The sequence below is a fragment of the Mytilus californianus genome, unplaced genomic scaffold (genome assembly GCF_021869535.1).
Source record: "Mytilus californianus isolate M0D057914Y unplaced genomic scaffold, xbMytCali1.0.p SCAF_10, whole genome shotgun sequence".
Lineage (NCBI taxonomy): Eukaryota > Metazoa > Mollusca > Bivalvia > Mytilida > Mytilidae > Mytilus > Mytilus californianus.
The window spans coordinates 29,851,626-29,878,521 of NW_026262582.1; the positions used below are offsets into that span (position 1 = coordinate 29,851,626).

Below are 26,896 nucleotides of genomic sequence, written 5' to 3' on the forward strand. Positions count from 1 at the left end.
TTACCCCTATGTTCTATTTTTAGCCATGACGGCCATCTTGGTTGGTTGGCGGGGTCATCGGACACATTTTTCAAACTAGATACCCTAATGATGATTGTGGCCAAGTTTGGTTAAATTTGGCCCAGTGGTTTCAGAGGAGAAGATTTTTGTAAAAGCTAACGACGACGGACGACGGACACCAAGTGATGAGAAAAGCTCACTTGGCCCTTCGGGCCAGGTGAGCTAATAAGTTCTGATCAAATACTTTTAACGAATTATGCCCCTTGGAAATATTAATTATAGCGGAAATCACATTACATTTGCTCTGAAGCCTTCATTTCTCTAAGATATTTATAAAAAGTGTTTTTTTGTTGTTATTGCCCTTGTACCTGGGAAAGAATATGTGCAACGTTGGGGACATTGGAACTCTTGTTCTTTTATTAATTGTTTTTTTTTTTTCTCCTTAAATGTATTATAATATAATGTTTGCAATATTCCAATCTTTTTTATAATCATGACATATTCGTTCATTTTGATTATAATAATTAGACGAACAATATTATTTCTAAATATTTTTGGGGGTGAAGGTGACATGTCTTCCTGCTGACTGTTACCTTGTGAACTAGCACGTTAAAAATCCGGTTCAGCGTGTTGATCCCCCTAATCACTGAAGCATGACTGGAGCGGGCCCCCTCTTAAGCAGTAAGTGGGCCCCCTCTTATGAAAATTTCTGGATCCATCCGCCACTGGGTTGTAATACTAAGGTACCACTATTAAAAAAAAACAGAATCAGAGACAGATATTGAAATCTGGAAACATTGGTAGCAACGTAGGAAACTATTTGTTTAAATTCTTATATTTCAGAAGGTAGAAGAACTGTATGCCTCATAAGTAGTATACGTCGCTGCCTTATGTTACGAAGTTTCTGTCTGTCATATGTCCTTTATCCTGTACCTCATTTTCATGGTTCAGTGATAGCGATACATGACCGTCAGACAGGGTCCACCCACAGTGGCGTAGCTTGCCTTCTGTTATTACCGAGGCAGGGGTTCGGGGGGGGGGGGGGGGGACCCCCCCCAGAAGCTGTTGAGGTTTTGCAATTTGAACAAAAAGAATCTATTAAAAATAATAGCAGTTATTCTATTTTACTTCATCATAATAATGTTAATATGCCTTACACTAAGTTAAACTTTGGATTTATTAGTTGATTTCTGTTATCTACATCATTTTCAACGTTCAGATGAATACATAAATGTTCTCAAAAACATTTACCACTTTTTCAAATTGAATCCTTTCAATGAACTTCCCAGAGTTTAAATTCTTTACGAATAAAAGGAGATGGGTATGGGGTATACTTTAATGACACAGGAAGTCAACAATAATTATACAGCTGTTATCCACCAAGAAACCATGTCAGCTGACTTACAGAATCAAACACATTCCGCCGGGATCTCAGCTAGCGCTTAACAAGTGGACGCAACAACAAGATTCAAAACTTGAGCTCTACAATGCTGATAATATGCTCTTGGTTTGATTTGCTGTATGCGGGTTTTAATACAGAAACATCAACAGCCATTACGCTAGCACCATTTCTTGATTAACTAGGAAATAAAGACATGCTACATGTAAAGTGCACCAAGGCACTTTTATTGGTTGCGTTTTGTCCTGATATTTCTTTGAGGGTCTTCAAATTCTTACATGGTTTTGAACTTTTTCCCATATTGAAAGTGACAACCGATAACGTACTGACGGAAACATTTACGTTTTTCTGAAGCCTTCATAATAATAAAAACAGTATTTGGTTGAAAATTTTATATAGAAACTGACATATGTATAAACTAACAGACATATATACTATTCTTGTCGCTGGAATAAATGACCCCTTCAATTATCTAAAATTCCTTTCTGTAATTGATATGTTGTCTGTTTGATTTCTGGCACATTTCTCAATTTAAAAACAACATTGAGTTTTATTCCTGAACCCTGTCATTTCTTTATCTACATTGTTTGTTTTATAGTGATTAAGATGATAACCCAATGTTGACTGCTGTACCCCTATTTTTGACATTTTTACCTATTGTGTCTGTTTGTTTTGTTCACGCATCGTTGTCAATATGATGTATGTGAAGTTAGCAGCCGGTTCGTTATTCGATATTCGATATTCAATGTCATACAAGTCAGAGGTCTAGCTAGCTATAAAACCAGGTTCAATCCACCATTTTCTACATAAGAAAATGCTTGTACCAAGTCAGGAATATGACAGTTGTTATCCATTCGTTTGATGTGTTTTTTGATTTTGCCATTTGATTGGGGACTTTCCTTTTTGAATTTTCCTCCTCGTTCAGTATTTTTGTGATTTTACTTTTTACTTATATTATATCTACAAAATATGATCCTTCACTGATATAATCTGATAAAAATACAGAACCTGTATCCAAACTTCGCTTTCAATGATTGGATTTAACCAGATTACCCCCGATTATTGTGTATATAAGACACAGGCGTTTAGGGCATAGACTATGCGAATGTTTTATTAAATTTTCATTATAATAAGATAAATTTAGATAATAAAAAAAGGGAAAGTCTGAAACACAAAAAAGATGGTGGTCCATGGCCCAAGCGCCTGTGTTTTAAAGCAGTTAAAAGTGAATGAACATCGAACATGTTGCGATAGAACGACAATCTTTAAATATATTGAAGTTTTTCAGACCTAAGTATGCTATTGGACTTGCTTGACGAAACAGATAACTCTAACAGTATAAACACACTTGATTTTTCCGTCACACAAGTATACATCAGTCGAAACTTGAAGACATATTAAAAATAATTAGTCGAACATTGTTTCATAAAACATATGGATAATGTAGATACAATTTTGTCACGCCTGCAGGATGTATTACCGTATAATTCGGTTTTGTTCAACTTCAACTGCGAATACCATGACATTTTGACCGAGTGTGGATTCGTATTACGGGTGATGCTTACCCTATCGACGCACACTGTCTCGATCCTTTCGGAGTTCATACAATTCCCCCAGCTTAATGAATGTTACCTTAATTCTATCTCCATAATAGATTTATGAAATTGACACATCGGTAAACCACTAATTTTACTAATTTTACTTAGGACTTGGCAACAATTTCACTGACCCAAACGTATCAAATATGGCCCCAGTTATCTTACAAAACACAGACAATCATCCATGAAATATGTTTTTCAAAGATAAGAATAAAGCAGCTAACAGAACACTCATTGTACTCACTTACCATCCTGATTTTAAAAATGTGTCTTCCATTGTTCAGAAGCATTGGAAAATTATAGAAAATGATTCAAATCTTAAAAAAGTATTTTCCTCACCACCAGTCATGGCCTTCAGAAGACCTAAAAACATCCGTGACAAATTAGTGATATCTGTATTAGCAAAGCAGCCTACTCCATCTCCCGGTTGCTACAAACAATGTGGTCGAAGGAACTGCTTGTGTTGTAAAGCTGCCAATACAAGCAGTTCTTTCATCAGCTCCGTTACTAAACAAAATTATACCATCTACTCAAATTTCAACTGTCAAACGGAGAACTCTTGTGGCATTCAGTATGTGGGAGAAACAATGGACAAATTTAATATTCGGCTCAATAACCATCGTTCATGGTACAAAACCAACAAAAACTGTCCTCTCACAAGACATCTTCGTTCAACGAAACATTCTTTTGATAATGTTACTTTCCAAATCATAGAAGTCAACACCGAGTGGGACACCACGGCGAGAAGGAGAAGGGAAAATTTTTGGATCCACCAACTCCACACTTTAGAACCTGATGGTCTTAACGAAAAAGATGAGAAAAGATACAGGAAAGATAAAGAATAATTTAGTACACAGCATAGTCCTTTTTATCCTGTAATATTGGCCAATGAACGTTGCTAACTTCAACTACCAATTTTGTAAAAATCTTGAACTTCATCCAAATTATGTATTATTTTCAAGGCAGCTAAATTCAAGTGCAACATATACATTGAGCTGCAAAAGTTTCTTATCATCTACATCCGATTTCACCTGGATAGATGCACGCTTGATAAAGCTAGTTAGTCTAGCGAAATATTGCGTTTATTTTCATCATTTTGTAAATATTTTAAACATTCTTATATTTACATACTAAATAGTGTGTTAAAATTACATTGTTAGGCAATCTATATATATATATATATATATATATATATATATATATATATATATATATATATTATATACAAATTAAACACATTATATTCGCTACTAATTAGGAGATAACATTATTGTATTTGAAGATGTGCTGGCATCAATTTGCAATTTAATGGTCGCAAATTAAGTTTAATGGCGGCATGTTAGCAAACTATTAGCAAACATTGATACACGAAAATCTTTAAAATACAACACTGTTATCGCCAATCTTTTGCACCTAAAAGAATACAACGCTAAATCATTTTACAGTCGGTCACACGCGTCTACATTAACTGCCCTCACAATTACAGACCATCAATAGTAGAATTGATGCCCTGAAGGAAACGTTACCCTGTAAAAATAAACGTTGAAATACCTCATATTTGTTTTTTTAATGAATTAAATTAAATACTTTATATATTATATGAGAAAGGTTATTCCATAACACGCAGGTTGACATATCATTCGGTTTTAAGCTACTTCTACATGACGTGTACCTAAGTACTTTACAATCATTATTAATAAAATCTATATTAATGATAATTTATACCAGAGACATATTATATAATGTATAATAAAATCTATATTAATGATAATTTATACCAGACACATATTATATAATGTATCTGTTTATATCAAACAATCTTCGTATTAAGTTTATAAATACTATAAAGGGAATGTACTTTAACCCTTCATGATCGTAGAGCTCCTTTTCATAGCTAAGAAAACGTGACGATTGTTGTATGATTTATGATTTAGTTGTTCCTTGATAAACTTGTCATTTTGTTTAATGAATTTTAAACATAAACGTGAGGTAAAGTAACCTCTCTTTTTAGTTCTGAATTTTTCTTATAAAATGTTGAGAATCAATGTGGTTGTCTCGTCTTAAGATTTATATAAAAACATGAACTAACTCAGGCGCGGATCCAGTCATTTTGAAAGGGGGTCATACCCCCGGAACACCCCATCCCACTGGATCCGACAATGTTAAACTATTTGGACACTAATACTATGAAGACTCCGTATTCATCAGCTTTCTTTGCCAAACTTGTCCTTAGCTAATTTCAAAATATCTGTTTGGATAAGGCTATAATATAAAAGAGGATAAGAGGCAGTGAAATATGATATTACATGTATTAAGATTTTTGCCTTCTTTTGAATTTTACTGTTTAAAAGCAAACATATGACTTTGAGATAATCCAGCAATAGATACGCTGTTCCTTAGCTTTTCGTGCTTTCTGCTGTGCATATACTGATTTTTTGTCATGGATGGATACCTCTTACCTTTTCTTTTCTATTATGTTAGACATTCATTTTTTAACAAGTTTTGCTTTTTTCAAATTTGACCTCTAGCATCACTGAGGAGACATATTTTTTTTGGCGGAAAAGGAGGGGGTTTGCGCGTTCCTGATAACGATAATTTCAGAAAATATCATCGACGAAACGATTTAGGTCAACCTATTAAATCTAGTGATGCATTCGTAATGCACATTTCCAGTTTAGAATTATGTAAATCCTTGTCCTTTGGCCTTTGGTGTATTCTTGGCAATCTTACCTCATCTCCTTATTTCTATAAATGATTGCCTTAATTCTAACAAAAATTAGTTTGTGCTGTTTGATCCTAAAACATGTATAATGTGTTTGTTATTATGTTGTGCTGTTGCAGCACTGTCCCATACTAAAGGGGGAGGGTTGAACGCCCGCTAGAATATTTAACTCCGTCAGATTAAGTGGTTTTCGTTTGGTTTTCGTTTATGGTTTTGTATGTAAATCAGGCCGTTAGTTTTATAACAGGGGTTTCGGGCGACCCTGCTATAACAAATGTTCTGGGGAGTAGCTCACAGTATAAGTAAATAAAACATCAATTCGGATACCAAATATTGTATTAATTCAATTTCAAATACAGCCACAATTAGTGTTAAACACAGTATAAATCATACATGTAAACACACGGCAAAGTCCAGTATAAATGTTTTGTTCACTACGGGTTTCCGTATACGTATATATTCAACGTCCGTGCCTTAGTCTGTCGGGTTCCCAACTAAAGCTCACACTAAATCGTATTTGAAATATCTACTACATGTAATATTACATCATTAGCTATAAACCAACAAAATACAAAAACACCCTAAGTGTTAAGATAGTAGATTGATCGTTAAAATATTTAGACAATGGACAATGACAAACGGATTAAAAGTACATGCATATCAAAACCAGCGTAATTAGCACATACATGTAGTTAAAGTCTTTTAAGATTAAAATGACTAACATGAAAGAAAACAGAAGAATTGTCTGAATGATAAATTAAATGAAATAAATGAATCTAAAAGTTTCTATATTTTCACATTAAAATTAAATGGAAAATATCACTGTCACAGTTTTCTCGTTTTTATTGTTTGACATTTGTCATTTCGAGGCTGTGTGCTATGGGTTTTGCTCATTATTGAGGGCCGTATGGTGAGCTATCATTTGGTCTGTGGTCTCATTGGCAATTATATCACATATTCCTATTTATATACAGACTTAGGAGGTGTAATTGCATAGACGGACATCGATTATCATTATTATCAATAAAACGGTAATTTATGTAGAAAACATACATGACATATAATTTTAAAAAACTTCTATCTAATAGAAAAACAAAGAATATATGGGGTATCCATCTGTGACACAAAATCAGTACATGCATAGCAAAAAAAAAACACACACAAAAAGCAAAGTCACAGCTGTATTGCTGTTCTTCATCTCAAAGTCACAATGAGGCCTTCAACACAGAGCAAAAAAAAAAAAACCCAAACAAACAAATAAAAAAAATAAAAAAAAGCAAAATAAAATCTCCCCTCACTGCAAGTTGAAGACGGCCTCTAGTACCAGCTTGAGCAGAATTCTTTGCAAAAATTAATTGGATGTAACACCACCAAATCGGGCCAGTCGAAAAGAACACATTGGAAAGTTGTACGTATTAAAAACAAAATAGTTTTAGCATAGGTGTAAATATCAAACTATGTAGAATATATTATGGTAATTTAGGTATCTATTGTATATCTATAGCTTATTTCTCTTTAACAAATTATAATTGTAAGTGATATGAAAAAAAAGTAGTTTGAAAAACGGATGCTTAAATTGTAGAATTTGTAATATAAGAAGCATGAGAGTTTTCTGTCAAACAGTCTCGCAGGAGTTCTCAAGGTACATTTTGAAAAACTGACGCACGTACGGACGAACGGGCAAGCTAACTATCTATAGGTAGTCCGCCGACTATCTGCGGGCCCTAACTAATACACTACCAAGAATTTACTCACACTTTTCTTGTACTATTCTACCCTCTTGTAAATCAGTACTGAACGGCTACATGATAAAACTGTTATGTTGTACTTTTGGTAAATTCAGTACTGCTGAATTTTATATATATATTTGTACAGTATCTTATTTCATATTCAGTTCTGATTTTTTTCAGTACTGCAACAGTACTATGTTTTTCAGTACTGTAACAGTACTGTACTTATTTTTGCAGTAGTGTTTTTGTGTGTGTGTTTCATTGACTGATTTATTTTCCTACCGAATCAGTACTTACTTTTTAGTGCTCACCTTGTCTTTATCAATATTTGACTTCTGTGTATGTAAATGATGCAATCCGTCTTTTTCCCATAATAATGAACATTTATATTTAAAAGTACGCTTTGGTTAATTTTTTCACTTTTTTCATAGGTTGGGTGTGGTTTGTATTTTAACTTTAAATACCATAAAAAAATATATATAATTCCTTAATACCACAAGATAAGCGTGCGTGACCGATCCTGATCGACTTTTATGTATAAATATCTATATTCCTGACCACTATATACTGTTCCACTACTTACTGAGAAAAACGTGTTTTAATATGTCAGACATACTAGTTCAAAAGGATGCTCTTACTTCCAAAATGACTTAATCTACACAATCTATTTTTGATGAATATATGTTCATTTTAAAGTATGGGTTGTAAGCATGATCCTAGATCTGGTACAGTACAGGGGCGGATCCAGCCATTTTTAAAAACGGGCGGGGGAGGGGGGGGGGGGGAGGTTCCAACCTTATGCATATGCCCCTATTCAAAAGCATTGATCGTAAAAAAAAGGGGGTTCCAACCCCTGGCAAACCCCAACCCCCCTGGATCCGCCACTGCAGTACCAGATCAGATGTACATTGATGAAATAATATTTATTTTGTGCTTTTTAACCATGCATGAACCATAATATTTAACGCGCTATCTTTATGGTCCATCAACATTCAGAAATTATATAATTGATTTTGTCGCTTGCATAATGCATGATTCATAACTATGAGACATGATTCACATGATTAAATCAATTAATCCCAACTTTAATGTGATGAAGTGATTCTAATGATTTTTTTTAATTGGAATTAAGCAAGCATCATTCTATTATTATTAATTTCTTTTATTATTATAGACTAAAATAATCGTATATTATCATTTATCATGATGCACGTCTTTCAGCAATTTTTAAAATGAACACAGAAGGTTATTTTGTGTCTGTTTTACAAATAAACGAAAGTGAAAAAACGGTTATTTTTAGAAAATTATGATATTGCTTTTTTGGGTAGTTATACACTATAAAGAAGATCTTTATTAAAAGTATTGACAAGAAGAACAGGGATATACGATAATATACAGAATAATATGTGATTCTCACCGGTAGGGGTGTTACTATCTTTTTTTTAAATTGTTTGCCAAAAATTGGATCAAGGTGAGAAGTACACAATTATAGGTCGGTCAATTTAAAACATCTCCAATCGTATCAAATACGTTAATGTATACGTATTTGAAGATAATTATACCAAAAACACTATTTTAACATCAACAGTGACTGAGCAGAAAGTTGATGAACCAGGGTTATGTCAAAGAACGTCTCGATCGTCCCTTTTTAAAAAAAAAGTTCATCGGAAGATACCAAGACCTTGTTGATAAATATATCGTATCAACTTCACAAATAATACATGATGGTCTTGAAGTATAGATTCTAGGTACTGACGTTGTTTATCATCTAATTACATGTTATAGTGTTCTTTTTATTTGTATTTATATATTTTTAACCTTATCTGTTTAGTTCATTTTTGGTAATATCCTTTTGGCGTGGCTCGGTATTTGAACATCCCGCCATTGTGTTATTGTGCCATGGTCATTTTTCATCTTTCATTTTTGCTTATGTGCTTTATCTATAGAGTGTCTATATTTCATTTTGTGTTTCGTTGTTGACATGGTTGTTTGTTTTTATAGTGATTAAGGTTATAACACAATGTTGACTGCTGTACCCCAATTTTTTACATTTTTACCTATTATGTTTGTTTGTTTTGCTCACACATGGTTGTCAATATAATGGAACTCTATGCGACTTTCATACAATTGAGAGGTCTATCTAGCTATAAAACCAAGTTTAATCCACCATTTTCTACGTAAGTAAATGCCTATACCAAGTCAGGAATATGATAGTTGTTTTCCATTCGTCTGATGTGTTTGGGCATTTGATTTTGCCATTTGATAAGGGACTTTCCGTTTTGAATTTTCCTTGGAGTTCGGTATTTTTTGGTTTTTTTTTACTTTTTTGATATGATACCGAGTTTTAAATCTATGTTAAAAAAATCCCCGCCCTCTTCACAGGACCCACCTATTGTATTTATTACAAATTTGTTTTCGTCTTGATTGATATTATAGTCTAAGCTATGTGATTCTTTTTATCAGTTGTTAATAACTTTCAGTAACTGCGAGTACTCTTAGATCTATATTTTGCGTTTTTTGCATTTTTTGTTTGTTGTTTTTGCTTTGTATTCATCTGATGAGTTACTAAGCCCTTTTCAACTATTTTTATAATTTGTTCTTATGTGTGCTGTTCCACAACTGTCCCAGGTTAGGGGAGGGTTGGGCGCCCGCAAACACGTTTTAAAACCCCGCCACATTCTGTATGTGCCTGTCCCAAGTCAGGTGCCTATAATTCAGTGGTTGTCCTTTGTTGCTGTTTGTCAAATTTGTTTTTCATTTATCCTTTTGTACAGTTTGTTCTTGTGTTGTGCTGTTCAACCACTTTTCCTGGTTGAGCGTCGGCTAACATGTTCAACCCTGCCACATTATGTGTGTGCCTGTCCCAAGTTATATATAATTAGAAGCCTGTTATTCAGTGGGTGTCGTTTGTTCTTGTATATGATATTTGTTTTTTGTTTTGTTTATTGTTTTGTACATAAATTAGGTCGTTAGTTTTCTCGTTTGAATTGTTTGACATTCGTCATTTCGGGACATAGCTTGTTATGCGGGTTTGCTCCTTGTTGCAGGCCGCACGGTGACCTATAGTTGTTAACTTCTACGTTATTATGTCTCAGGTGGAGAGTTGTCTCATTGTCTATCATACCACATCTTATTTTTATATTGAATATGCATGAAATATTTGCTACTGGACGTAACAACAATCAGTCTTTGTGTAATAATAACTTAGGCTCTGTTGTAAGAACCGTGACTGATAATTGATGTTTCTTTTTTCGGTTTTGTTAATAATCAGATAACATTTGTGCTCTGCATTTCATTATTTATTTATCATATTAAATCTTCTCGTACACGCCCTTACAATTACGTAACATAAGTACGAATATAATATATTTGCGTGATTATTATAAATGTATAATGTCAATATAAAAATAAGTTGCTAATGAGACAACTACCTACCAAAGTTCAATGGAAATAAGGAGAAGTGGTATGATTGCTAATGAGACAACTATCTACCAAAGTTCAATGCACAGATTGTCTTAAATGAGTAAACATATAAGTACAAAATTAACAAATTACAAGCGTCAGTGTGTCAAAAAGATATTTAGTTCTACAAGCGAGTGCAAATGTTGCTAAATAAAATAACTGAACGATCTTCCATGATTGATCCCTGTCATGTCTGTAAACTGTACCATGATCCGTAGTCTGATTACATCCTAAAAAAAATAGTTAATTCTATTTTTGTTTTGAAATTTTTTATCTGAACTCGACGGGGTCATTTAAATTTAGTATATGCCCTTCGTCCTGAACATGCATGAAATATTTTCCAATGGATAAGCAACCATTAAGTACCGATTATCTGGTTGTCTGCATATTGATATCGTAAAATATCAGCTGCGAGTCATAATATGAAGCTTTTTGTCGAGTGGGGCAGCGAACAAAATCAAAAAGGCTTCATATTGTGTCGAGCAATATGAATATGCATACAATCAGATAATCGATTTATCGGGTTATATTTGCGTATTTTGCATGATAGAAACTAGTGTTTTCTTTGTTTCACCAGCAGACCGGAAGATGACGTGATAATTTCGGGTCAAACTTATCAACGTCGGTTCATATATCATGACGTTGGTGATATGTTCGGGTCAAAGTTATTAAGGCCTGGTCAACGTATTTGACGTCAAAAAGCCGTGACATGCAATTTTATTAAGAGATGAGCAGAGTGATACAGACAGAGGGACGACCGATAATCAATATTAGTTACATAACATAGTGTGTTAGTAACCTAATACGATATTTATGGGGTCAATAAATTTCATATGGGATGAGAGCGAATCTATAATCCCCATATGGAATTTACTGACCCCATATATATCGTATTAGGTCACAAGCACACTATGTAACGACTATGGTACCGTTAGTATTAAGAACCTATACTTCCATTGGTCTATACAAAAACAAATAGTTCATCAATTTCTTCTGTTGAAACCATTAAGATCATATTTCTAGAATTGTATAGGAGGTAAGATAATAGTATATGCCCTTATATAGACAATAACTGTTTAGTGTCTTTAAATACCAGCTGTATGTGTACGAGGCAAAGAAACAGGTGTAATGTGAGCTTCAGCGAGCTATTACTCCTGTTTCGAGTCGAGTACAAATACATCTGATATTTAAAACACTAAACAGTTATTGTTTTTATCCTGCAATTAATTTTGTACATTTGTTTGTATATCGCTTCGTGTTATCTGTACATCTGTATTAGTATAGTAGAAAGGTCGATTGCAGGATAAATATAAGTATTCGCCAACGTATCTGATACGATTGGATATACGTTTAATTGACCGACCTCTAATAATATAGCTATACAAAATATTTGATAGAATGACGATAGTAGAGATATGTGGACCGAATGAGGACAAATCAGCAATATTTTGAAAAACAATTGGTAAACATGTGCTCTTCAGTAATATTTAAGGGTCTAAATGAGGGTCCTTCATGTCTTTATTATCTAATTTTTAGACCATTCTCTCTATTCATTATCTATTTTACCCATTATTTCCTTTCTTTATATCTTAGCACCCCATTATTCACTGTTCTATATTTTTCTGCCTATTTTTCTCTACTCTTTATTTTCCCCTCTTTACTTTGCGCCTATTGTCCATTATTTTCTATTCTGTAAACCCTATCAAGACCTTCATAGTTTGGGTGATTGGAACCTCTTTGTATATTCTTTTCTCTGTTTTAGATTTTTTGTTTGGATTCCATCTGATCGACGTGGTCTAGTGATAACCTATGCCTATTGATGAAAATATTTACGATACAAATAGCTAAATCTGCTATTTATATATGGCAAGCCGTTTTACTAGTTATTCTTACATCAAGATACCTCATGATATATAAGATATTTCATATAATATATAACATATCTCATATAATATATATATAGGATATCTCATATAATATATAATAAATCTTATATAATCTAGTTTTTATAAGATATCTTATAACTTTATAAGATATCTTATAACTTTATAAGATATCTTATAAAGTATGTAAGGTATCTTATAAACTATAAAAGATATCTTATAAACTATATGCGATATCTAATAAACTATATGCGATATCTTTTAAAATTTATTAGATATCTTGAAGTTAGAATGAATAGTAAAAACGGCTTGCCATATAAATCTGCTATTTATATGTTACTTTGAATAATAATGTTACTACAGTTTATGTAACAGGTGTTTTCACATGCTTAAAGGAAGGTTAACATACAAAGGTATATTGTACTACACTGTATGTTATAACTACCTCGGTAAGTACCATTTAAATCACCAGCTTATATAAATGAGGATAACAGAAATATATCATGGTCTTCAAGAATTAAGGGACGACCTTTTGATTTTCTAAGGGTGACAAGGAAGATTTTTGACGACAGAATATTCATTGTCACCCGTTGCTAAGTCAGCAATTTGATTTCGCTTTTTACAAAATTCAAATTTATATACACCTATTTAATTCGTGCAATTAATGGGGCAGAATATTCTTTTTTTCATAATGTCTTAAGGCAAAGATTTTTTTTTAGTTCTTACCAGGTCACAATATTCATTTCAAAATTTCCAAAACCTTCCTGCAACCCCATCCTCCGTTTTCAAATGATCGTCCCGTTAGTTTTCATCAACATATCTTGCTTAAAAAGTAATATAACAAAAATACAGAACTCCAAGGAAAATTCAAAACGGAAAGTGCTTTTATATCAAATGGCAAAATCAAAAGCTCAAACACATCAAACGAATGGAAAACAACTGTCATATTCCTGACTTGGTACAGGCATTTCATATCGGTCCTGTGTCATACAGGTTTAATCTGAATATCTTTGTGTCTGTCTAATGAACAAATACTCAATACCATTCTTTATGCCTGAATGTTAAAAAAAATCCTCTTTGCCCACCTTTTGCTTCAGAATATCAAATGGTCGTCCCCTATCGTAAAAAGAAAAACCCTGATAACCACCACTCATGGTCTTGCCTATACCGAAAAACGATAGAATCCACAAAACTCTTTATACTTGAAAAAAGGGGGGGGGTATTTTTGAGGGGGTATGTTGGTACATATAATTATATATATTTCCACACATAAAACACTCGCTTTGACCTCTGCATCGAGATTGATACGATATCTCTTCTGTCGGAAAGTAATTTTACGTGATTTTAGTTATTTATTCGTCAATGTAGGTAGATTGATAAAGTGAACTGTGAAATAGACATAATCACCAAATAGCCGATGATAATTGACTAAATTAAATCTTCATATATAAATCAAGTGAATAAAAACATGTCCCATTATAATACAGTCGTTGGAGCTGAGGACAAGGGATTCTTAGTTATTTTGGTGTATTCAAATCAATTTATTTTTTGTGGTTGTTTATCATTTGTATTTCTCATAACTTCAAGTTTTATGTTTTACTTAAATAATAATTCATAATCGATAAAAACACGTGACACCGTCTAAGTGAAGGCCACATATAAACTAAGTTATATTTAAATACACCCAATAGAGCAGAATATGAAAATGAAATAAAACATAGCTTTAAAATGTATGAATAAATTAGTTTTAATAAGAAAGGATATGGTATTGGAATATAAAACAAAGTTTTTGATAAAAATAGTACTACACGTAGAGACATGAAAAGGGATGTATTTAGTTGAGTTGTCAAAGCATATCTACTGTTGAAGTTTTCTGTAAATCATATTGACTTATAGTGACTAATCAACATGTTTATTAAATGTTTTATCTAAGTCTAGACTAGTATCAGTTCAAGCAGTTCGTCTACTTTTGAGAACAAGAATAATATAACCGTGGCTGATTAGGGGCAGTTCCAGCCATTTATAAAAAGGGGGGTTCCTAACCCAGGATAAAAAGGGGGGGTTACTACTATATGTCCCCATTCAAATGCATTGAAAAAAGGGGGTTTCCAACCCCCGGACCCCCCCCCCCCCCTTTTCCGCCCCGGATCTGCCACTGGGTGATGATTTAAGACAAAAAAAAAATGCAAACGTTTTATAGGATTCCTTATAAAAACATACAAAACGTATCTTCAGTTTACCGGTAATGCGCACGCATGGAAAAATATTTATAAATGGGACAGCAATATTGCAAATCGAGCAATATTTTAAGAAGAAAAAAATATGATGGATAGAAAACCAACAACAACCTCTAGACTATAGTTTACTGGATCTGGAAAAGCAAAACAGGTGTCGGTGTATGGTAAGTTTTAGCGACCAACCATTCCACAACTCAATACAGTAGTGTAACAGTTGAAAATTGGCTACACTCAGATCTGTGTGTGTAGCACTGAATATTTTACTTCAATCCCATTTGTGGTAATACATTACAATCCAGACACACTTTTTCTACACTCAGATCTGTGTGTGCAGCACTGAATAGTTTACTGCAATCCCATTTGTGGTAATAGATTACAATCCAGACACTAGTTTTCCACACTCATTTTAATCTCTTAGAAACTATGACCTTTCCGTCTGACCCATTTTGGATATATATCATAATGCATTATATATAAAACTTCATTTCAATCCCTAATGAATTTCTAGAACTGTAGTCGGGTAAATCCTTTCCTGAATTAATTTCCGTCTATATAAAGATAAAATTCAGAATAGAAACGGGGAATGTGTCAAAGAGACATCAACACAACCAAAGAGCAGAAAACAGCCCAAGGCCACCAATTGGTCTCTAACACAACGAGAAAATCCCGCACCCGGAGTCGGGCTTCCGCTGGTCTCTAAACAATAACAAATGGAATAAAGAAATAATAAAAAATATTACGTACATATATATGTGAATTTAAGATAGGAATTCTTCACTATTGCAAAATTTAACTTAATATTGTTATCAAGCAGTTTTTTTTTTATTTATCTATATTTTGTTTTTTCGTTGTATTCTTATTTGTTTCAACGTTACGATTTGGAGTCCTTCAAAATGAAGCCTGTAAAATGCATGTGTATGGGTATTTCCACAGGCACTTGTCTCTGAAAAATACCTATTTTGACAGTTTTTTCGCCTCCGTTTATTTTTGATCGAGACAAAAGTTTCCATTCTGTGTTCATTTTGTCGATGTATCCTTATTTGCTATATAGTTCATAGAAAAATGGGTTTGAACCAAATCCAAACGATCCATGATTCTGTAATGAGGAGTACCCAAATTGCATCCATGTTTAAATTCGCATCCGTAAAAATAGAATAACTGATGTTTTGTTTTATTTCTTCAAATATTTAGAACAATTTGACAATATTCCATGCTTAGTATTCATTTTTAAAAAAATTGAATGCCTGTAACATATTTTAATTGCTCATTTTTAAAAGTTGACTTTTTGTGGACGTCACATAGTGACGTTTCCCTAGATTTTACGTTTTCAAGTGAATACTTCATCTTTTGATATATAAATTCTGTGAGCGTTTTGTGTATATTTAAATATATTTAGCTACGTTGAAAGATGTGCAAATAATGTCAAATCATAAAAATACAAATTATTTGGTCTCTAAGAAAACTTGTAACATTGCCGCTGCTATTTTTGCTAAATGGGTGCAATTTGAGTACTGTGACGTTATACACATGCGTATTTTGTCAGAGACGAGTGCCTGTGGGTATGTCTGTTGAATATATGGTACATGTACCTTATGCAATATACGGGAATGACACGACAGTGTATAGTAAAATAGGAAGTTTAATGTCAAATTTATATCCCCAGGTGACGAAATTACCAGTTTGTCGGAACACCGCATACATGTACACCAACACAAGTTGTAATTAATCTATCACATTTCTTGCGAATACTGATCGAATATTTATCTTATTTAGACACTTTCAAATTTAAAATTCCAATAGGTTTAAACAGACCGTCGGTTTCGAGTGATTGATTGTTGATCTCATAACGTCCAGTGGAGAATATTTCATGAATTCTGAATTCATGACAAAAAGAAATCAACAATTTTAAGATATAATTTGTTGATTGTGCAGAGTGGTTGGAATAAAATGAAGGACGACGGGAAATTTGGACTGCCACTTGAAAAATGCTGTTATATTAAAAAAGAGCATACACTTTAAATTCAGTTAAACAGACAACCATGTTAAAGAGAGTCAAAAGATACCAAAAGGGACATTCAAACTCAAAATAAGTCGAAAATAAACTGACAACGCCATGGCTAAAAAAGAAAAAAGACAAACAGACAAACAATAGTACACAAAACACAACATAGAAAACTAAAGACTGAGCAATACGATCCCCTACAAAAACATAGGGTGATCGCATGTGCTCCGGAAGGGTAAGCAGAATGTAAGACAGAAATCCACAGAGCAGTTAGTTTTGAGATAAATTTTCTCTGATAGACAACAGACGTATTTTAAAAAAAATCTTGAAGTATACAAAATACACCTTAGTAAACAAAACTTATTGCCAAAAAAATAATAATGATCAGATTATTTATAGAAAATATACTGTCAAAGTATCCGACGTAACGGTGCCTATCAAAACGTCCATACTATCATGACTATAATTTAAAGTTGATCATAAATAAAGCATCGGATTTAAAATTCCAATTCCGACCGGACGTGGCTGCGTATCTATGCATCCCGTTTAGTCATACGGAAGTCCAACGATAACAAAGGTTCTACTACATGACAGGAGCCTGTATAGGTTCAGACATGACAGGAGCCTGTATAGGTTCAGACATGACAGGAGCCTGTATAGGTTATAGTACATGACAGGAGCCTGTATAGGTTAAACTACATGACAGGAGCCTGTATAGGTTCAGGGAAGACAGGAGCCTATATAGGTTTAGACATGACAGGAGCCTGTATAGATTTGCTACATGACAGGAACCTGTATAGGTTCCGACATGACAGGAACCTGTATAGAATCAGACATGACAGGAGCCTGCATAGGTTCAGACATGACAGGAGTCTGTATAGGTTCAGAGATGACAGGAGCTTGTATAGGTTATACTACATGACAGGAGCCTGTATAGGTTATACTACATGACAGGAGCCTGTATAGGTTCAGACATGACAGGAGCATGTATAGGTTCAGACATGACAGGAGCATGTATAGGTTATACTACATGACAGGAGCCTGTATAGGTTCAGACATGACAGGAGCCTGTATAGGTTATACTACATGACAGGAGCCTGTATAGGTTCAGACATGACAGGAGCATGTATAGGTTTAGACATGACAGGAGCATGTATAGGTTCAGACATGAAAGGAGCCTGTATAGGTTCAGACACGACAGGAGCCTGTATAGGTTATACTACATAACAGGAGCCTGTATAGGTTCAGACACGACAGGAGCATGTATAGGTTCAGACATGACAGGAGCATGTATAGGTTCAGACATGACAGGAGCATGTTTAGGTTCAGACATGACAGGAGCCTGTATAGATTGACATGACAGGAGCCTGTATAGATTGACATGACAGGAGCCTGTATAGGTTCAGACATGACAGGAGCCTGTATAGGTTCAGACATGACAGGAGCTTGTATAGGTTCAGGGATGACAGGAGCCTGTATAGGTTCAGACATAACAGGAACCTGTATAGGTTCAGACATGACAGGAGCCTGTATAGGTTCAGACATGACAGGAGCCTGTTTAGGTTCAGACATGACAGGAGCCTGTATAGGTTCATGGATGACAGGAGCCTGTATAGGTTCAGACATGACAGGAGCCTGTATAGGTTCAGGGATGACCCTTTACTATTCTCAAGTCAATTCTTGGTTAATGATCGACTTGGTCACTGAAGGAAACAAATACAAAGAAATGTTGTCATATCTTTAAAAATTATAAACCGACTTAGTTTTTTTATAGAAATATTTTAATACTAATAAAAAGAGGCGGAAGATACCAAAGGGGACATTTTTAGCTTATGTTTCAAAAAGAATTAACTACAAACGGCAGAAAAAAAACCCAATTCGAAAGGACAAAAGACAAACAATCACAAAACATTTCATAGAAATTTAAAGACAACAAACACAAGAGGTGATCTCTAGTACTCTTTATGGGTAAACATATCTTACTTAACATGCGACACCCGTTGTGTTACTTTTAAAATACGCTGAAGTAGATAAGTTATATCAAGTGGCTAGGCATATACAAATATTAATTGCTATTGTAACCATAAGACAGAATAACAAGGAAGATCAATCAGAAAAATCGTACTTTAATTTGGTTAGAAATTTTTAAAGGGGCATTAGCTGTCAAATAAATGTTCACCAATTTGATTGAAATTCTCATATTTGATTGATAACATACTGAACAGTATATCCAAATTATTAAAAGTCAAAAAAAAACAATTTATGATGCATGAACTCGATCATATGCATCAGCATTTCGTGCGTATTTCATTCTAGACGCCATCTAATTTACCATCGAGGTGATCTCCGAAGATTGCCGATGGTCATATAACCCGATATAAACAATAATATAGATATACATAGATTGCGAACACGTGCAATTGGATTTTTCTATATATGTCTGTTTGATTTCGTGGTATAGGTTAAAAATGTGTTAATCATCGTTTTTGTCGAGCCTTCGACTTTAGTCGAAAAAGCGAGACATAGCGATCCTACATTCCGTCGGCGTCGTCGTCGTCGTCGTCGTCGTCGTTGTCGTCGGCGGCGTCCACAAATATTCACTCTGTGGTTAAAGTTTTTGAAATTTTAATAACTTTCTTAAACTATCCTGGATTTCTACCAAACATGACAGAAGCTTGTTTATGATCATAAGATAGTATCCAGAAGTAAATTTTGTAAAAATAAAATTCCATTTTTTCTGTATTTTACTTATAAATGGACTTAGTTTTTCTGACGGGAAACAACACATTCACTCTGTGGTTAAAGTTTTAAAAAATTTAATAACTTTCTTATACTATTTTGGATTTGTACCAAAATTGGACTGAAGCTTTTTTATGATCAAAAGCTAGTATCTAGAAGGAAATTTTGTAAAAAAATAAATCCATTTTTTCCGTATTTTACTTTTAAATGGACTTAGATTTTCTGCTAGGAAACAACACATTCACTCTGTGGTTAAAGTTTTAAAAAATTCAATAACTTTCTTATACTATTTTGGATTTGTACCAAACTTGGACAGAAGCTTGTTTATGATCAAAAGCTAGTATCTAGAAGGAAATTTTGTAAAAAAATAAATCCATTTTTTCCGTATTTTACTTTTAAATGGACTTAGATTTTCTGCCAGGAAACAACACATTCACTCTGTGGTTAAAGTTTTTTAAATTTTAATAACTTTCTTATACTATTTTGGATTTGTACCAAACTTGGACAGAAGCTTGTTTATAATCAAATGCTAGTATCTAGGAGGAAATTTTGTTTTCTTCCAGTTAACATTACATTCAGTCTGCAGTTAAAGTTTTTAAACATTTATTAGATTCATAAACTATCCTGGATTTTTACCAAACTTGGACAGAAGCTTCTTACAATCAAAAGATAGTATCAAGAGGAATATTTTTATTGATTTACTTCCTCATTTTTGTTGAGCCTGCGATTAACAGAAAAAGTAGGCGAGACACTGGGTTCCGCGGAACCCTTACGAATTATTACCTGTATAAGAATGAGTTTTTGTGGATCAAATCATGCAACTAAATGGTTTTCCCTTGTTTCACTTTCAATAGATATAAGAATACGCGGTATGAGTGCCAATGAGGCAAGTCTCCATCCAAGTCACAATTTGTAAAAGTTAACCATTATAGGTCAAAGTACGGCCTTCAACACGGAGCCTTGGTTCACACCGAACAGCAAGCCATAAAGGGCCCCAAAAATGACCAGTGTAAAACCATTCAAACAGGAAAACCAACGGTGTAATCTATATAAAAAACGAGAGACGAGGAACACTTATGAACCACATCAACAAACGACAACCACTGAACATCAGGTTTCTGACTTAGGACAGGTGCAAACAAATGCAGCGGGTTTAAACGTTTTAATTGGCGCCAACCTTCACGTAGACATTCTTTTCCTTTTAATAGCTGAACACGTCTAGTTAATGCGTACCCATCTCAAGGCGAAGCTAAGGGGTTAAATTGAAGGTCACATGAATACGGATACAATCATGATGAATTATTCACTTACAAGAGAATAATCCATAGGCGATGTTTCTTAGCTTATTTTGACAAAATTGAACCAAAATGGCTGCTAAATTATTATTTCACTATTTCACTTACATCAATGATTGAAGGAAAACAAACATATTTCATTTTTTTTCACATCTCGTAGCTAATGCCCCTTTAAGGGGATTCCTGTTTTGGAGAGGGGAAAATATTGTAGCGGAGTAGAGAGGAAATGAATATTTTATTAACGAATAAAGGGAATATGCCGAGTGTAATGCTCCGAATGAATAAAAAAGACACAAAAAAATGCCTGTTTTTTTCTTCTTCAAATTAATGAAACCGGTCAGAAAAGGTTAAAATGCACACAGAACCAGATAAAAAAATCACGAACCAGTCTGGGAAAAGTGTAAATAGATAAAGAATCACAAAACTCCTTTTTTATGACATACATCTTGCTTTTGAATTTGAAAAAAAACCTTTATTAGAATTGTTGTATCAATGTGCAATAATAATTCACCTATTCAACGATAAAACGGCTCAACGTTACTACAAGTCTACAGTAAGCGGAACCTTACACGGCATCGAAAGCCGCACGTTAAGTACAAGTCTACAGTAAGCGGAACCTTACACGGCATCGAAAGCCACACGTTAAGCACATGTCTACAGTAAGCGTAACCTTACACGGCATCGAAAGCCACACGCTAAGTACAAGTCTACAGTAAGCGTAACCTTACATGGCATCGAAAGCCACACGTTAAGTACAAGTCTACAGTAAGCGGAACCTTACACAGCATCAAAAGCTACACGTTAAGAGTAAATATTAATTTCAAACGTGAATAACAAAAAAAAAAAGAATTTGGAATATTTTGAGTTTTAGTGTAACCTACCGATCTGTATTTGTTACATATGAAGGTGTGTCTCCGATCTTCACTTGTCACTAATGAATATGCATCTTCCACTTTCTGCTCTCTACTTTTCACGTATTGCTTTAAACCGTCTACTAGTTTTGTTATGTCTACGTGTCACACGTGACATTAAATCTCCAAATTTCTGCTCTCTAGTTTTGATGTATTGCTTTAAACCGTCTACTAGTTTTGTTATGTCTACGTGTCACACTTGATATTAAATATCGCACTTTCTGCTTTCTAGTTTTCACGTATTGCTTTAAACCGTCTACTAGTTTTGTTATGTCTACGTGTCACACTTGATATTAAATATCGCATTTTCTGCTCTCTAGTTTTCACGTGTTGCTTTAAATCGTCTACTAGATTTGTTATGTCTACGTGTCACACGTGACATTAAATCTCAGACTTTCTGCTCTCTAGTTTTCACGTATTGCTTTAGACCGTCTACTATTATTTGTTGTCACGTGACATTAAATCTTCCATTTGTTGCTCCCTAGTTTTCACGTTTTGCTTTAAACCGTCTACTAGTATTTGTTATGTGTACGTGTCACAAGTGACATTAAATCTTGCACTTTCTGCTCTCTAGTTTTCACGTATTGCTTTAAATCGTCTACTAGTATTTGTTATGTCTACGTGTCATACGTGACATTAAATCTCCCACTTTCTGTTCTCTAGTTTTCACGTATTGCTTTAAACATTCTATTAGTTTTGTTATATCTACGTGTCACACGTGGCATTAAATCTACAACTTTCTGCTCTCTAGTTTTCATGTATTGCTTCAAACCGTCTATTAGTTTTTTTATGTCTACGTGTCACACTTGATATTAAATATTGCACTTTCTGCTCTCTAGTTTTCACGTATTGCTTTAAAATGTCTACTAGTTTTGTTATGTCTACGTGTCACACGGGACATTAAATCTCGCACTTTCTGCTCTCTAGTTTTCGCGTATTGCTTTAAACCGTCTACTATTATTTGTTGTCACGTGACATTAAATCTCCCATTTTCTGCTCTCTAGTTTTCACGTTTTGCTTTAAATCGCCTACTAGTATTTGTTGTGTCTATGTGTCACACGTGACATTAAATCTCCCACTTTCTGTTCTCTTGTTTTCACGTATTGCTTTTTACCGTCTACTAGTTTTGTTATGTCTACGTGTCACACGTGACATTAAATCTCAAATTTTCTGCTCTCTAGTTTTCATGTATTGCTTCAAACCGTCTACTAGTTTTGTTATGTCTACGTGTCACAAGTGATATTAAATCTCCTACTTTCTGCTCTCTAGTTTTCATGTATTGCTTTAAACCGTCTACTAGTTTTGTTATGTCTACGTGCCACACTTGGTATTAAAAATCGCACTTTCTGCTTTCTAGTTTTCGCATATTGCTTTAAACCGTCTACTAGTTTTGTTATGTCTACGTGTCACACTTGATATTAAATGTCGCACTTTCTGCTCTCTAGTTTTCACGTATTGCTTTAAACCGTCTACTACTTTTTTTATGTTTACGTGTCACACGGGACATTAAATCTCGCAATTTCTGCTCTCTAGTTTTCACGTATTGCTTTAAACCGTCTACTATTATTTGTTGTCATGTGACATTAAATCTCCCATTTTCTGCTCTCTAGTTTTCAAGTTTTGCTTTAAACCGTCTACTAGTATTTGTTATGTGTACGTGTCACACGTGACATTAAATCTCGCACTTTCTTCTCTCTAGTTTTCACGTTTTGCTTTAAACCGTCTACTAGTATTTGTTATGTGTACTTGTCACACGTTACATTAAATCACTTACTAAACTTGATGAAAGAAACAAAAACTGGCAAAATTTTGATTGCTATGCACATCGGTTGCCATAGCAACCTCCGACCTTTTTGAATCCTACTGGATATCCATGATTTTAAGCTGAAAAATGCTATTTTCAACATAATTTTTCATAAAAATAAATAAGAGAAAGGAATATTCTTATGATTTTATTAAGTTTATGCATTTTAATATTGTAATTTAACAACTGATATTTTCATATCAATTTTCAAACATAATCACATATATCCCCCCCCCCCCCTTTTTAGGTGGTTCGCATAAGGTAAAAAATACCCTTTTGACGACATTTTTGAATGCTAACTATAATTGTTTTGCGGACACCTGAATTAAAGTCAACCATGAATTCATAAATACCATAGCCCTATCTTATAAATAACGCGAAAAAATAATCGGGAATTATGTCTTATTATGTTGTAACCATGGATACAAAATGCATAGTTTTCATTTTTTTCTATAAAATTAACTTTTGCAAAATTTTGAAAAAAATGTTTGAAAACCGAATTTTGCAGTCAGAAAAAAAAATAAATATACAATTTGTAGAAATTATTGTTATCATAAAATAATTTAAACATATTTATATATAAGGGTATTATAGTTTTAACTGTGTTGCTATGGAAACAATTTCATGATGATATACACATATAAACAATTTTGAAAAAGTTTCAGTTTGTTTCTTAAATGTGCACAAAAGAAGAAAAACTAAAACAACCTACACTAAATTAAGTTTCACTGTATACACATATATAAATAATTTTGCTAGTATAGTATTTCATAATGGTGTTACCAATTAAGGAAACAAATATACAGTTTCTCTAATCTGGATAAAAGTGCTGATTATGAAGACGTTTCAGTCTGTTTTCATGAACATGAAAAATATACAAAAACAAATACTCAGTACAGGGAAAATTACATCAAAATATTTTAAAAATCATATATTCAAATTGTGCAATATTTTCCATTGAATGTGTTGTCATGGAAACAAGCAGTCCATTTGCATATTTGCTGAAAAGTGCTAATTTTGACAAATTTATTTCAATGAACTTAGATACATATAGAAATATACAATCTTGCTTACATTATGCAGGTTACGTTGTTTTTGAGAAATATCAATAATATTTCAGATAGAATTTGTAATAGTGTTGCCATAGAAACAACAAACAATATACATACACCTAGAAAACGCTCTAAAATTGACTAAATCTCTCATACAAGAACTTGCTTTTGTAAGTTTTCAATTTAATGCACATGCCAAAGAATGATGTTTTTTACCATTCGGCCCATCAACTATTGTTAGAATGATGTAGTGAAGATTAAAGATCAAAGTGCCACTTGGTGTTGACAGTTTGGAATTAGCCACTAGCTCCAAACTATTTATACACAATAAGAAGATACAATTGACAGGTCAGGAAAGGTCAAGCTTGAAAATTTTTGTGTGAGGCACAGAAAGAAATATTTATTACAAATGCAATCAATTATTATCATGGGGAGTAAGTTTTTGTAAATAAAATGATCGATTAATTGGGGTTTGCTTTATGTCCAATGGCAAACATCTCATGCATATTCCGGAAGAGAACACAATCAATTAATAAAATAGGTAGGTCCTGCAATAGTCTACTGATCAAAAAAGAATTAAAGGTAATAATTTGATATAATTCAACAAAACAAATGAATGGAACAAAACGAGTCCGAGGTTGATCCTCTATCTATCAGTCTATGATAAATATAAATAAATGATTGTTTAGTGTATAACCTTTCTTTCTATAAGGATAAACTTACCTATATATTAGCAGCTGTTTTCTTAAACTGAATGTTGAATTGGCAAAGCATGTACAGCTATACATTTTGAATAATATTGTATTAATGGATGATGGGTGTGTATATAAAGATCATTTCTGAGGTGAAATGAAAAAAAAGACAATTTCAAAAAGGTCCTGCGATAGGGTAGGCTGGGATGAAGGCGGACAATTTGAAATATCACTGGAAAATCAGGGTAAATTGGAAAGGGACAGAAATTGCAACAGGCCACCTAGGGACCCCTAAAAGAATTGTTGCAAGGGTTCTTTAATATACAAAGGGCGTGGCACTTTCTTTACATGAGGCATTGGATTATTGAAATCCGAGCATAACAACTATTTTTATGTATTTTTAGAAGCCAATAAAAAAATGTTGCCAGACTGATGATTTTTAACACAGGGTAACTTTAAAAAGATATATATATATACATGTACCTATAAATTAATTTTCACTGAAATCCCAGCACAAAAAGATGTTTCTCAAAATTGGTATTCATTTTAACAAAAACTTTAGATTTTCATGATATTTCTTCAAATTTGAAACAGGACTCACTGTTGATATCATATTATACATGATATATAGCATTTTTACTAAATCCTATCACAAACAGAAATTTCTCAAAAGTTTTGAATTTTGACAGCAACAAAATCATTATTCCATAAAACAACATAATATAATGGATAAAATTGGATAAAGCTCTCATTTTGACTAAATCCTACAGTTTATTACATTGGAACTGTTAATCTACAAAAATGTGCGCAAACGGGGGGTTTTGTTAGGAAATTTCAACAAATGCCATGAGAGACCATTTCAAAATGGTTTACTATTATGTAAGTTGAAAATGCAAAATTGTTGAAAAGATTAATTTGACAAAGAATCAGTTACAAGCATTGCTTAGCCATGTTTATACAATGTTGTACAGTTCTACTGCATGAATCTCTGATGCTAACGTACTCCAGTCTTTCACTGTATGTACTGACACCAGAAAGAGTGAAAAACGTGTTGACTACATAAGACACAAGACACAGAGTCTTTTGATGACTGACTTAGATGACGGTCACTTCCGGCATATCATCCAGCTACATCCAAAGCATATGTTGTTACCTTCAAAACAATTGAAAAATTGAATTTTACATTCCATAGTAGTATTTTTGTCTGAATAAAACCATATTTTTCCATGACCTTACTTGACATATAATTGACGGTACAAGCTTAAAGCATTTTTCATGTCTATGTATTTAAATATTCTATATGATTCTTATCCAAATCAAGCAACAAATGTTAACAATCAAATAACATGTCATCAGAAAACTTGAAACTT

At 33.5% G+C, this 26,896-nt stretch overlaps 1 protein-coding gene across 1 annotated transcript in view; it reads left to right on the top strand.

The window, feature by feature from the left end:
• The first annotated feature begins 13,162 nt into the window (after window positions 1–13,162).
• Window positions 13,163–26,896, top strand: part of LOC127717909 (uncharacterized) — a 44,193-nt gene continuing 30,459 nt past the window's right edge. Inside the window, exon 1 of the mRNA XM_052223776.1 lies at window positions 13,163–13,243. The gene's annotated coding sequence lies outside the window, so the exon portion shown is untranslated. The remainder of the gene's footprint in view (window positions 13,244–26,896) is intronic.